Here is a 13458-nt window from a genome sequence, read left to right on the forward strand (position 1 = left end):
TCGTTGGCACGGACCCGGTGGGCCGAAGGGCCTGTTTCCACACTGTATCTCTAAACTAATCTAAACAGCATGACTAGTTTGGTTGAGTTTAGAGATGATAGTATGGAAACAGGCCCTTCAGCCCAACATGTTCATGTTGACGACTGATCACCCATTCACGTTAGTTCTATATTATCCCACTTTCTCATCGACTCCCCACAAACTAGGAGCAATTTTACAGGAGGCCAATTAACCTACAAACCCAGACGTCTTTGGGATGTTGGAGGAAACCAGAGAAAACCCACATGATCGCAGGGAGAGTGTACAAACACTGCACAGACATCGTCCAAAGTCAGGATTGAACTCTGGCTCTATGAGGCAGCACCTCCAATAGCTGCGCCTCTGCCTCGCAGTATTAAATAAATTAAATTAAAATGAGAAATAAAATAAAAAGCTAAATCTTTAATTAAAATTCGAACACACTCCAAAAAAAGTGACCAATTTAGGGCGAAGCCTAATCGTTCAGCCCTGCGCAAACAATTCATCATTGTTTAAATGAGAAAAACAATGCCTGTGTCAACATACAAACAGAGAGAGTTCTTAATTTAATTGTGAATACATCTGCAACTCATTACACCTACAGTGCCTTCAATGAATGACTCATAGATACAAAGGGGAAAAAAATGAAGCTTGCCTTATAAAATGTCTGCAATATTATTTCTGCAATTACTTAGCACGTAAGGTGGCAGTAACAGATGGCCAGGGTAATTTTGGAGCTATATTAAGGGGCTGGTGAGCTCCTGCAATTGTCAATGTTCCGGTAAAATAGAAACCAATGGACAGATTCAGTCTCGGATGAAATGTTCCTGGATAACATTTAGCCCTCTCAACTACCTAAACCATTTATATGGTCATGATCTTTCTGCTGCTTTCTCATGCATTGTAAGAAGGATTGAGCATTAAAATCTTCAATTGTGAACTGTTTTGGGATATCCTGAGATTATGCAAGCACTTTCTATCCTTTGCAGCAAAGCCATTTCTATTTAGAGTATTTAGAGAAACAAGAGCAAGTAGGGGGGCACGATGGCACAGCGGTAGAGTTGCTGCCTTACATAGAAACATAGAAACATAGAAAATAGGTGCAGGAGTAGGCCATTCGGCCTTCAAGCCTGCACCGCCATTCAATATGATCATGGCTGATCATACAGAGCCTACAGTGCCAGAGACCCTGGTTCGATCCCAACTATGTGTGTACAGGGGTTTGTACATTCTCCCCATGACCGCGTGGGTTTTCTCCGAGATCTTCGGTTTCCTCCCGCTGGGATCGCTGGTCAGTCCGGACTCGGCAGGCCGAAGGTCCTGTTTCCGCACTGTATCTCTAAACTAAACTAAAAACTAAACAAAAAGAAGATGATCACAAAATGCTGGAGTAATATGGAGGCAACATCTCTGGAAAGCAAGAATGGGTGACGTTTTGGGTCGAGACCCTTCTTCAGACTGAGACAGGGGAGAGGGAGATAGAGATATGGAAGTGTGAGGTGTAAAAACGAGACAAAGAGAAAACAAATCAAGGAAAATGTAGAGTAGATCATTGTTAGCTAGGAGAAGGTAACAACAAAGCAAACAGAGATAAAATGTGCATGAGGACAGTCATGCTGGTCGGAGAACTGGGAAAGTGGGAGAAATGGGGAGAGAGAGAGAGGGAAGGCAAGTGTTACTTGAAGTTAGAGAAGTCAATATTCTTACTGCTGGTGTGTAAGCTGCCCAAGCGAAATGTGAAGTGTTGTTCCTCCAATTTGTGCAAGGTCTCACTCTGACAATGGAGGAGGCCAAGGACAGAAAGGTCAGCATTGGCATGGTATGCTTGTTATGAATGAATGTATGAATTAATTCATAAGTTTATGAATGAATGAATGACTGAATGATGTATGAATGCAATGAATGAATGAATGATTGAATGAATGAATGAATGGATGAATGAATGAATGAATAGGTTTATTGGCCAAGTATGTTCACATACAAAGAATTTGCCTTGGTGCTCCGCTCGCAAGTGACAACATAACAACATGACATATTTGTATGCTTTGCATATATCTTGAAGAAACTGTCCACAAAGATAGAGAAAAACTCCAATAATCCACTAACCATTCAGAAATGTCTAAAAGGTTTATCCCAGTTGCTGAGCCCGATATTTTCTTTCTGGGGCCCCGCATCATGTCCACCTCAAACACAAACTGAGCTCCACATCCTCACAATCCCCAGCCAGGCATCATGGTCCTGTTTTCCATGATCCCCAAACACCCTCACGTGAAATGTGTAGGAGGGAACTACAGATGCTGGTTTACACCGAAGATAGACACAAAATGCTGGAGCAACTCAGCGAGTTTCGACCCGAAATGTCACCCATCCCTTCCATCCAGAGATGCTGCCTGTCCCGCTGAGTTACTCCAGCATTTTGTGTCTACACTCACGTGAAACTTATTTTCGAAGCCAGGAGGCCAGTAACACATAGAACGGGTTCTGCAGAAGTCACACAAGTAAGGACAAATTCTATCACCTCTTTCTCGACCAGGAAACACATTTATTAGCAATGTTGGAACTCATGACGGTGGGAGATAGATATGCAATATACCACACAATATGTTTATTGTTTGATATACTTTGTGGGTCAAATATTATAGAAGCATTTAGTCATATAGCACAGTCCCTTATGCTTGATGACATCTCCAGAAATCTATAAATGCCTTGAATGTCTGAAGTTCCAGACTGTCTACCTCTCTCCGGCACGAGACATCGGGAAAGGCCTGATCATTTTATCATGAGCTTTCACCTGCCGTACTATATGTTTAGAAATCTAATTATACATGAGCAAGGCAGCGCATGAGAATGTCTGATGAAGTATCTTGACCCGAAACGTCGCCCATTCCTTTTCTCCAGAGATGCTGCCTGGCCCGCTGAGTTACTCCAGCATTTGGTGTCTCTCTCCAGAGATGCTGCCTGGCCCGCTGAGTTACTGCAGCATTTTGTGTCTATCTTTGGTGTAAACCAACGTCTGCAGTTCCCTCCTACGTATGAGAATGCTATTTTAAAAACTCAGTCGCTGTCCTTTGGATCAATGAGTGCTGTGTGTACTGGCAACTCTTCCCCTCTCTGCACATCCTTTTCACTAGTTCAACTGTTGTATTTATATTCCTTTGTAGTAAGATTATTTTCTAAAATTCCACAATGTTAGTAGATAATTGTAGTATACTGTAGTATACTGCAGACTCAGAAATGCAGGCTGTGCAATAATGAGTAACTTGTTCGACACAGGGAAGGCCAAGCCACACAAAATCTGCTTGTAGGGAATGAGAAACAATGTGAATGAACAAATTAAATTGAGTGGATATTGCCATTTCCATGATATAAACATAACTTTGCAGCCCATTGCTAATACTAGAATGCATTAGATGTAACACTTTAAATCTTTAATATCACCAGTTATCAAACGGTTCAAAAATTGAGATGTTAACTGTTTTGCTGTCTTGATCTTTCATGCCCGTAACTCATAAGGTCATAGATTGATACAGTGTGGAAACAGGCCTTTCGGCCCAACTTGTCCACACCGGCCAACATGTCCCAGCTACATTAGTCCCACCTGCCCATGTTTTGTCCACATCCCTCCAAACCTGTCCTATCCATGTACCTGTTTAAGAAAGAACTGCAGATGCTGGAACAATCGAAGGGAGACAAAAAATGCTGGAGAAACTCAGCGGGTGAGGCAGCATCTGTGGAGAGAAGGAACAGGCGACATTTCAGGTTTCTTCACCATCCTATCTAACCTGTGACACCATTTTCAAGGAACTATGTGCATGTAATCCTAGATCTCCTTGCTCCACGACAGTCCTCTGGGCCCTTCCGCTCACTATTCAATTCAATTCATTCAATTCCTGGTCTTGCCCAGGTTTGAGCCCAAAATGCAGCACCTTACACTTATCTGAATAAAGCTTAATTCTATTTCTCAGTCCACTTGCCCAGCTGATTAAGATCCCTCTGTAATTATTGGTAACCATCCTCGCTGTCAAAGATAACACCTATTATAGTAGGTAGACAAAAATGCTGGAGAAACTCAGCGGGTGAGGCAGCATCCAAGGAGCGAAGGAATGGGTGACGTTTCGGGTCGAGAGCCTTCTTCAGACTGATGAGGGGATGGGGGGGACGGGACGAAGAAAGGAAGAGGTGGAGACGGTGGGCTGTGGGAGAGCTGGGAAGGGGAGGGGAAGGAGGGAGAAAGCAAGGACTACCTGAAATTAGAGAAGTCAATGTTCATACCGCTAGGGTGTAAACTACCCAAGCAAAATATGAGGTGCTGCTCCTCCAATTTTTACGGTGTACCTGTCTAACTGTTTCTTAAACGTTGAGTTAGTCCCCGTCTCAACTACCTCCTCTGCCAGCTTGTTCCATACACCCACCACCCTTTGTGTGAAAAAGTTACCCCTCAGATTCTTGTTAATTTTTTTACCCCTTCACCTTAAACAATGTCCTCAGCTCCACGATTGACCTACTCTGGGCAAGAGACTCTGCATCTACCCAATCTATTCCTCTCATGATTTAATACGCCTCCATAAGATCAGGCCTCATCCTCCTGCGCTCCAAGGAATAGAGTCCCAGCCTACTCAACATTTCCAGGTCAATTGTTTTGAGAATGGATAGGCAGTTTAATCCACAAAACATTTCAGCATTTTGCAAACTCAATGCCAGATCATTACGTTTCGGCTTTAGCGCACATGTGCAATTAGGAAAGCACAAAGGGACAATTTGATGTCCTCACCCAAGAACAGTAATTATAAATATTAATACTTCTGAATCCAAAGATTTCTCTACACTTCAAACCAAAGCATCAAGGTAGAAGCAAGGAATTGCAGATGTCAGTTAATACACCAAAAGGAAAAAAAGTGCAGGAGTAACTGAGCAGACCAGGCAACATCTCTGAAGATCATGGGTCGAGATCTTTCGTCTGGAGAAGGGTCTGCCTGGCCCGCTCAGTTACTCCAGCACATGGTGTCCTTCAGCAAATGTTGCCGTTCTACAGCTGTTTTCGAGAACGGTTTTGTGAAAGACATCTGTTTACTTGTAAGGACCTAGTGAACACTTCTTCAGTATTGATATTTTGGATTGTTTGTTATTTAGTCAGTCCTAAGAAGTTCTCCACAGCCACAGCGCAAATGGATGTTGCTCCTGCAGCATCCTATCACACAATGCAACACAACTTTGTTTGGCAACTGCTCTGCTCAAGACTGCAATAAATTGCAGAGAATTTTGGACGCAGTCCAGTCCATCACACAAATCAGTCTTATCCACCCATCATACCGCGACCTCCATCAACACCATCTATACTTCATGCCTCGGGAAAGCAGCCAACATAAACAAGTATCAATTACCATCAAGTCATTTCCTTTTCTACCCTCTCTCATCGGGAAATACAAAAGAACATACAAAAGCTTGAAAGAGCATGCCACCAATACAATACAATACAATACCGTTTATTGTCATTTGAATCTCAAATGAAGTTCAAACAAAATTTGGTTTCTGCAGACATACAACAAAAAAAGAACCAAGACTCACACCAACACAATTTACACAAACATCCATCACAGTGAATCACCAGATTCAGGAACAGCTTATTCCCCACAGTTAAGGATGCGCTAAGGATGCAGTGTCGAGCTGCCAATCTACCTTGTTACGGCGTTTGCACTTTTTTTATCTGCTCTTGCTCTGTGGATGTAGCACGGTATTCCGCGCACTGTTTACTTTCTCTTTTTGCCCTCCCTTTTGTATGGTTTGATTGTACTCATACAAACCATTTTTTTTCACTGTATCTCAGCACACATGACAATAATGCACCCAATACCAATATAGAGCGGGCTCTTGAGAACCACATTTATGGATGTCCTTCCCATTTATTCAGCACAGATGGAGAAGGCTACATCCTGCACGTATAAACTGCAAGAAGCAGCTTCTTGAACATGCTAAAACATATGTCTCAGGACACTGAACATATCAGCGTCTCTTCTTCCTGAGGAGACTGAAGAAGGTCCATCTGTCTCCTCAGATCCTGGTGAACTTCTACCGCTGCACCATCGAGAGCATCCTTACCAACTGCATCACAGTATGGTATGGCAACTGCTCTGTCTCCGACCGGAAGGCATTGCAGAGGGTGGTGAAAATTGCCCAACGCATCACCGGTTCCACGCTCCCCTCCATTGAGTCTGTCCAAAGCAAGCGCTGTCTGCGGAGGGCGCTCAGCATCGCCAAGGACTGCTCTCACCCCAACCATGGACTGTTTACCCTCCTACCATCCGGGAGGCGCTACAGGTCTCTCCGTTGCCGAACCAGCAGGTCCAGGAACAGCTTCTTTCCGGCCGCTGTCACTCTACTAAACAACGTACCTGTTGACTGTCAATCCCCCCCCCCCCCCCCCCCCCCCGGATGTATTTTTATTTTATTATTTTTTTTCAAATCGTTTGCTATGTCGCTCTTCAAGGGAGATGCTAAATGCATTTCGTTGTCTCTGTACTGTACACTGACAATGACAATTAAAATTGAATCTGAATCTGAATCTGAAGATATCATGACAAGCATTTACCGACCTTTGCAACTGCTCTGCTTGACCACATGGATATTGTTTACAGGCGACTCCAGAAGAAACCAAGATATTCCGTTTCTACATCTCAGATTCAATCTAGGGTTCTGACAGAGATATATGAAGTCTCTTGCAATCGAGCCCTCAGAAGACAGCAACTACGCAGCGGCAGAGGTCAAGGTTCGATCCTGACCATGAGTGCTGCCTGTGTGGAATTTGTACATTCGCCCTGTGACCTTATGGGTTTCATCTGGGTGTTCCGGTTTCCTTCCACATCCCAAAGGCATGCATGTTTATAGGTTAATTGGCCTCTATAAATAGTCCCGCGTGTGTAGGGAGTGAATGCAAAAGCGGGATAATCCTCGAGGATGAATGGGCAGTTGGTGTGAACTTGCTGGACTGATGACCCTGTTTCTATCCTCAATCTTCGAACAAACAATCACACATCTTTGTAAATCTCCTCCACATTCTTTCCAGCTCACTAGCATCTTTCCTATTGCAGAGTGACCACAGCTGAACACAACAATCCAAGTGTGGCCTCACAAACATATTGCACAACTGAAACATAACATCACAACTCCTGTACTCAATTCCATGACTGATGAAGGACTGGGTACTAAATTAGATCAAGTCGGGGGGGGGGACTTCCCACCGCCACGGGTACCATGTAATCCTGTGCTACCTGGTCGGATATTCGTCGACTAAACCGTCTCCCCCACATGGTTTGCCAGGTGAGGAGGGGGCTATGGACCCCCAGCAGGACCAAAAACAAGACCTGCCAAAGGGCGGATGAGCTTCCAGCGAGCCAACGACCATCCACAATGTTGCGATCACTGTCGTACACAGCATTGTAAGGTACCCTGCCTGTTGATGTTTTCAACGATGATGATGATGACGAGACTAAAATACTTCTTCACCATCCTATCTAACCTGTGACACCATTTTCAAGGAACTATGTGCATGTAATCCTAGATCTCCTTGCTCCACGACACTCCTCTGGGCCCTACCGCTCACTATTCAATTCAATTCATTCAATTCCTGGTCTTGCCCAGGTTTGAGCCCAAAATGCAGCACCTTACACTTATCTGAATAAAGCTTAATTCTATTGCTCAGTCCACTTGCCCAGCTGATTAAGATCCCTCTGTAATTATTGGTAACCATCCTCGCTGTCAAAGATAACACCTATTATAGTAGGTAGACAAAAATGCTGGAGAAACTCAGCGGGTGAGGCAGCATCCAAGGAGCAAAGGAATGGGTGACGTTTCAGGTCGAGAGCCTTCTTCAGGCTGATGAGGGGATGGGGGGGGGACGGGACGAAGAAAGGAAGAGGTGGAGACGGTGGGCTGTGGGAGAGCTGGGAAGGGGAGGGGAAGGAGAGAGAAAGCAAGGACTACCTGAAATTAGAGAAGTCAATGTTCATATCGCTAGGGTGTAAACTACCCAAGCGAAATATGAGGTGCTGCTCCTCCAATTTTTACGGTGGGACTCATTTTGGCCGTGGAGGAGGCCCAGGACAGAAAGGTTGGATTCAGAATGGGAGCGGGAGTTGAAGTGCTGAGCCACAGGGAGATCAGGTTGGTTAATGCAAACTGAGCGGAGGTGTTGGGCAAAGCAATCGGCAAGCCTACGCTTGGTCTCACTGATGTAGAGCAGCTGACACCTAGAGCAGCGGATGCAATAGATGATGTTGGAGGAGGTGCATGTGAACCTCTGCCGCACCTGGAAAGACTGCTTGGGTCTTATAGATAACCACCTATTATAGTGTTATCTGCAAATGTACTAGCCAAACCATCAGGCACACATCTAGTCACAGGCCTTCAGTCCAAAGAAAACCAGCCTTCCACTGCCACACCACAGATGGAATACGGGAAGGAGATTCCGAACCTCGTAACCTGGTGCCAACCTTTACCTCAATGTCAGCAAGACAAAGGAGAATATGTTTGACTCCAGGAAGTGAAGCGATTCACATACCCCATTATACATTGACGGCACCAAAGCAGAGATGGTTGAAAGCTTTGCGTTCTCAGCAGTAAATAGCACCAGTAACTTATCATGGATAGTCATATCAAAGTAATGGCCAAGAAAGCAGAACATCGCCTCTACTTCCTTAGAAGACTTAGGGAGATCGGCATATCAACAACTACTCTCACCAACTTCTACAGATGCGTTGTGGAAAGCATCTTATCGGGATGCATCACAGCATGGTTTGGGGACAGCTCCATCCACGACCCCAAGAAATTGCAGAGAGTTGCGGACGTGGCCCAGACCATCACACAAACCAACATCCCTTCTATTGACTCCATCCACACTTCATGCTGCCTCCAGCATAATCAAGGACCAGTCTCACCCAAGCCACTCCCCTCTCCCATCAGGCAAGAGGCATAGAAGTGTGAAAATGCACACCTCCAGTTTCAGGAACAGTTTATTTCCAGCTGTTATCAGGCAACTGAACCATCCTATCACCAACTGGAGAGCGGTCCTGACCTACTATCTACCTCATTGGAGACTCTCTGACCAGCTTTTATCGGACTGTACTGGACATTATCTGGCACTAAATGTTAGTCCCTTTATCCTGTATCTGCACACTGTGGACCGCTTGATTGAAATCACGTACAGTCTTTTAGCTAACTGGAATGGCACACAACAAAAAGCTTTTTACTGTGCCTCGGTACACACGACAATAATAAAATAAACTAATTCTAAAGTAAACTAAACACTGTTTCCTACCATATAGCTAATTCTGTGTCCAGACAGCAAGCATGGATCCCATGTAACTTTCCAACCACAGCTGTTACTGTTTTACTGGTCTGTAGTTTACAGTTTTCTATTTTCAGCTTTTCTGAAATAGAGGCACAAGATTAGCGTCGCCTATCCATGTCCTCCAGAAATGCAGCCTGACATGCTGAGTTGCTTCAGCACTTTCTGTGCCCTTCTTTCCCTTTCCCATCATCCAGGGTTCCTGGCTCATAACTGTTTTGCCTTCACTCTTACAGGAAGATGAAAATCTTGAAATCTCTCTTTTTACCACACTTTTAAAATCGCCTCACTTTCTGCATGTTCCTTTGCCGCAAAGAATTTACTCCAATCAACTTTAGCAAGTTCCTGTCTAATATCATCAAAATTGGCCCTAGCCCAATGTAAAACTTCAACTTGTGGACCCGCCCTGTCCTTGCATATAACTATTTTAAAGGTAATAAAATTGTAGTCTAAAAAGGCTAACCCAGTGACACTTCCTTTACAGGGAGATGCTGTGTAGATTTGGATTGTTTTCTCTGGATCGTCAGAGGTTGGGGAGAGACTTGATAGAAGTATATAAAATTATGAGAGGCATAGACAGGGTAGACAGTCAGAACCTGGGTGGAAATGTCCAACATTAGAGGGCATAGCGGGGAAAGTGTAATGGGGAATAGTTTAGTTTAGTTTGGAGATACAGAGCAGGAATCAAGCCCTTCGGCCCACCGAGTCTGCGCCGAAACGATCACCCCGCACATTAACACTGTCCTGCACATTAGGGACAATTTACAGTTTTTGTCGAAACCAATTAATGCGCAAACCTGCATATCTTTGGAGGGCGGGAGAAAACCGGAGCACCCAGAGAAAACCCACGCGGTCACAGGGAGAACTTGCAGACAAACACCCATCGTCAGGATCAAGCCCAGGTCTCTGACGCTGTAAGGCAGCAACGCTAACACTGCGCTTCTGTGCCGCCCAGTTTTTTTACACAGAGGGTTGTGGGGACCTGGTACGCATTGCCAGGATGGTGCGGGAGGCATCTATGATAGTGACATTTAAGGCTTTCCGATTGGCACATTGAAGTGCAGGGAGTAGAGGGATATGGATCATATACGGGCAAATGAGATTGGTTAAACTTGGCATAATGTTCACTGCAAACACTGTGGGCTGAAGGGTCCATTCCTGTGCTGTACTAATGTAATGTTCTATGTACTATAATATGTTCTATTTTTTGAATAGTTCTTTTACTGATGACTTACCTAAAGCGTATGGGCCCGAAGGAAACTGTTGCCACCACTTAAATTTCAATTTCAATCTCTTGATATAGAATCTGAGCATTTTATTAGTTCTACCTATGTCTCTTCTGAGAAACAGGCAGCACCATCATAACAGAACACTGACACAGTTCTAAAAGTAAACATTTGTCATCACTGCAGATAAGTGCAAGGAACGGCACAGTAACAATCTGGAATAACGCATACGTTAATAATTGCTCTGCCATTTCCTGAGAGTTGGTCACAGACAGAGGAAAAACATAGATCACATTAAGGGAATATTAACATAAAATGAATATTTCAGAAAGGTGACCTGAAGAATGAACAACTTGCGGGTCTGAATAAAATTAAGGTTCAGCTTATTATCATTAAAGTGTAAGCCTAAAATCTTACTATCAGGTAATAGATGCATCATCTAGATGACACTCACTTCAAACATATATAAATCACATCAGTGACTGTGAATTTGTAGATGGTGGCGCTATGATAAGCCGCACTTTATTATCTTTTGCAGGTAGTTTCTCAATATTACGCAGACAAATAAAGAACACATCATTTTATACGGCATGAATTTTTCTTCAATCATTTCTCACTTTTTGTTTATGAGACAATTACATTTGGGTTTTTAAGAAAATGGACAAGCAATGCCTAACCACAATCTGCACACTATTTCACAAAAGATTTACTGCCCTTTCAACATCTTGGTGTATTGGTGTCCAGAAAGAAATTGCTAGCTTAATAACAGGTCCTTGCAGACTTGAGAATGGCTTCACAGAGTGAAAGTTGCAAAATCTCTGGCACTGTTTCATTCAAATCTCAAGTTGTTTTCCAGGGTTCCGAAATGATTATCAACGATATTCTTGATCTGTAAAAGCATCTCTGCATAGGTATCCTATATTATTTAAATTACAGTAAAATTGGACCATGTATGATGTTCAAGATAGGTTATGATGAACATATCATGGTTGTCTTGGTAACGTTACTCTTAAAACACATTATTCAAAAACAACCCAAGTATAAAATCTGTGGCTAAGTTTATGTTTTTTTCTAAACTATGGTGTTATAATATCTGTATACTTAATTGATAAAGTAAACTATTATATATAATATGCAACATCTATTGCTACTGGTCACAATCATATATCATGCATTCTGAACTAAGATAAGCAAGCTTGAAGTACAATGCAGGCTATTTATTTTTTTCCATCAGGGATCCTCATAAACATTTATTTTCAACAATTTCCCACAAATATAAGATTGATGACATTTATATATAACCGTAGAGATTGTGTTTTGTTCTCAATGGCTATAGGGCTTATGCAATGCATAATTAACGTATTGTGTTTCAGCTTCCAGTATGTAATAACACTGATTAGCTAGATCAGCCTTTCAAGATGATAAGATTCCAGATTAAGAGATGATGAAGCACAGTAAATAAAATCAAGGTTTTTTCTGTTCAACAGTTCTCTTTAAGAAATTTGTGTTTACTATGCCTTTGCAGGGCCAACATTGAAAGGTGATAACACTAGATCTTGAAATGGGATCACCATAATTCGCTGACAATTTATGAACTACCCACAAAATGCACATATAATATGTGCATCATTTTGATTTTAAATGACTGAACCTTAATTTGCAACATTACAAAAATCAATTTACATAAAAAGCCACAAGCAGGTTGAAAAATTGTCTTTCTTACCTCAACAAAATTACAGAGGCCAAGTTCATCTCACATGTTATGTATCTGCCTTTCTAGAAGACATGTTTTTCTCCCCTTCTCCCCTGCTGCTCTAAAGAATGAGCTCACCAACCACACGCAGAGCTGTTAAGTCTCCTGTAGCTATGCGATAACCATCCTCTTGTTCACAGTTTTGGTCATGATGCTACAGTGCCAGATTATAAGTGTAAAGCCATTGGTTGCTGGATCTTTTACGAAATGTTTCACCTACAGCAAGCTGTGCTGTTCATTCACAAGGATTCAGCAAAATCAGGTATGCTTATCCATCTTAAAGCTGTGAACCGATTATATAATGATATGATTTTTTTTTTTAAAACACATACTGGCTAACTATAAACCTAGTACTAAAATAATCCTGAAATGATCAAAAAAGCTTGCTCTTCAAATATAAAGCCTTGTTAAAAACCTGGCACCCATGGCAACAACAAATATTGTTTGTTGTCGACCAAAGGATTAATATCCAGTTTATAGCTATATATCTAGAAAGATAATGACAAAAAGTGGCTAAGGAATTTATTTGACACCTATTAATATTCTCATATAAAAGCACAAAACAAATAGTGATCTCCTCTGCAGCAATCTGGAACAAGGCAAGTACACAGCAGCAGGGGATAAAACACCTTCTAAATTGTGTTCATAACACACAACACTTTATCCCCTTTGATCTGTCATTTTCACACCTTACCCTTTCATATCTCTCGTTTTCCCCTGACTCTCAGTCTGAAGAATGGTCTCGACCCGAAACGTCACCCATTCCAATTCTCCAGAGATGCTGCCTGTCCCGTGAGTTACTCCAGCATTTTGTATCTACTTTGCTCTGAACTATTCCTGTCAACTTATCCATCCAGTTGCATTTTACAAGTTGTCACTGTATTCACTTCATAGCTTCATCTGCCAGCTCATCCCGGATACGGATTGTCTTCTGAGTGAAAAAGTTCCCCTGAGGTCCCTCGTAAATCTCTCTCCTCTCACCTCAAGCCTATGCCCTCTAGCTTTGGAATCATCTTCGCTGGGACTGTTCACTTTATCCATGCCCCTCATGATATTTAAAATCTCAAAATGCTCTCCACTCAGCCTCCTACACTCCAAAAGAAAATAGCCCAGCCTATCCA

The 13458-nt window shown here is 42.7% G+C and overlaps 1 protein-coding gene across 2 annotated transcripts in view; it reads right to left on the reverse strand.

Annotated features, from left to right (window-relative positions):
- The window catches only part of arpp21 (cAMP-regulated phosphoprotein, 21), a 178297-nt gene extending 165692 nt beyond the window's left edge, over positions 1-12605 (reverse strand). The window contains exon 1 of one of the 2 annotated variants that reach the window (XM_055633761.1): positions 12308-12605. The gene's annotated coding sequence lies outside the window, so the exon portion shown is untranslated. The remainder of the gene's footprint in view (positions 1-12307) is intronic. The other variant, XM_055633759.1, reaches the window with a different exon arrangement.
- Between the last annotated feature and the right edge of the window lie 853 nt (positions 12606-13458).

Source organism: Leucoraja erinacea, chromosome 4, assembly GCF_028641065.1.
Source record: "Leucoraja erinacea ecotype New England chromosome 4, Leri_hhj_1, whole genome shotgun sequence".
NCBI lineage: Eukaryota > Metazoa > Chordata > Chondrichthyes > Rajiformes > Rajidae > Leucoraja > Leucoraja erinaceus.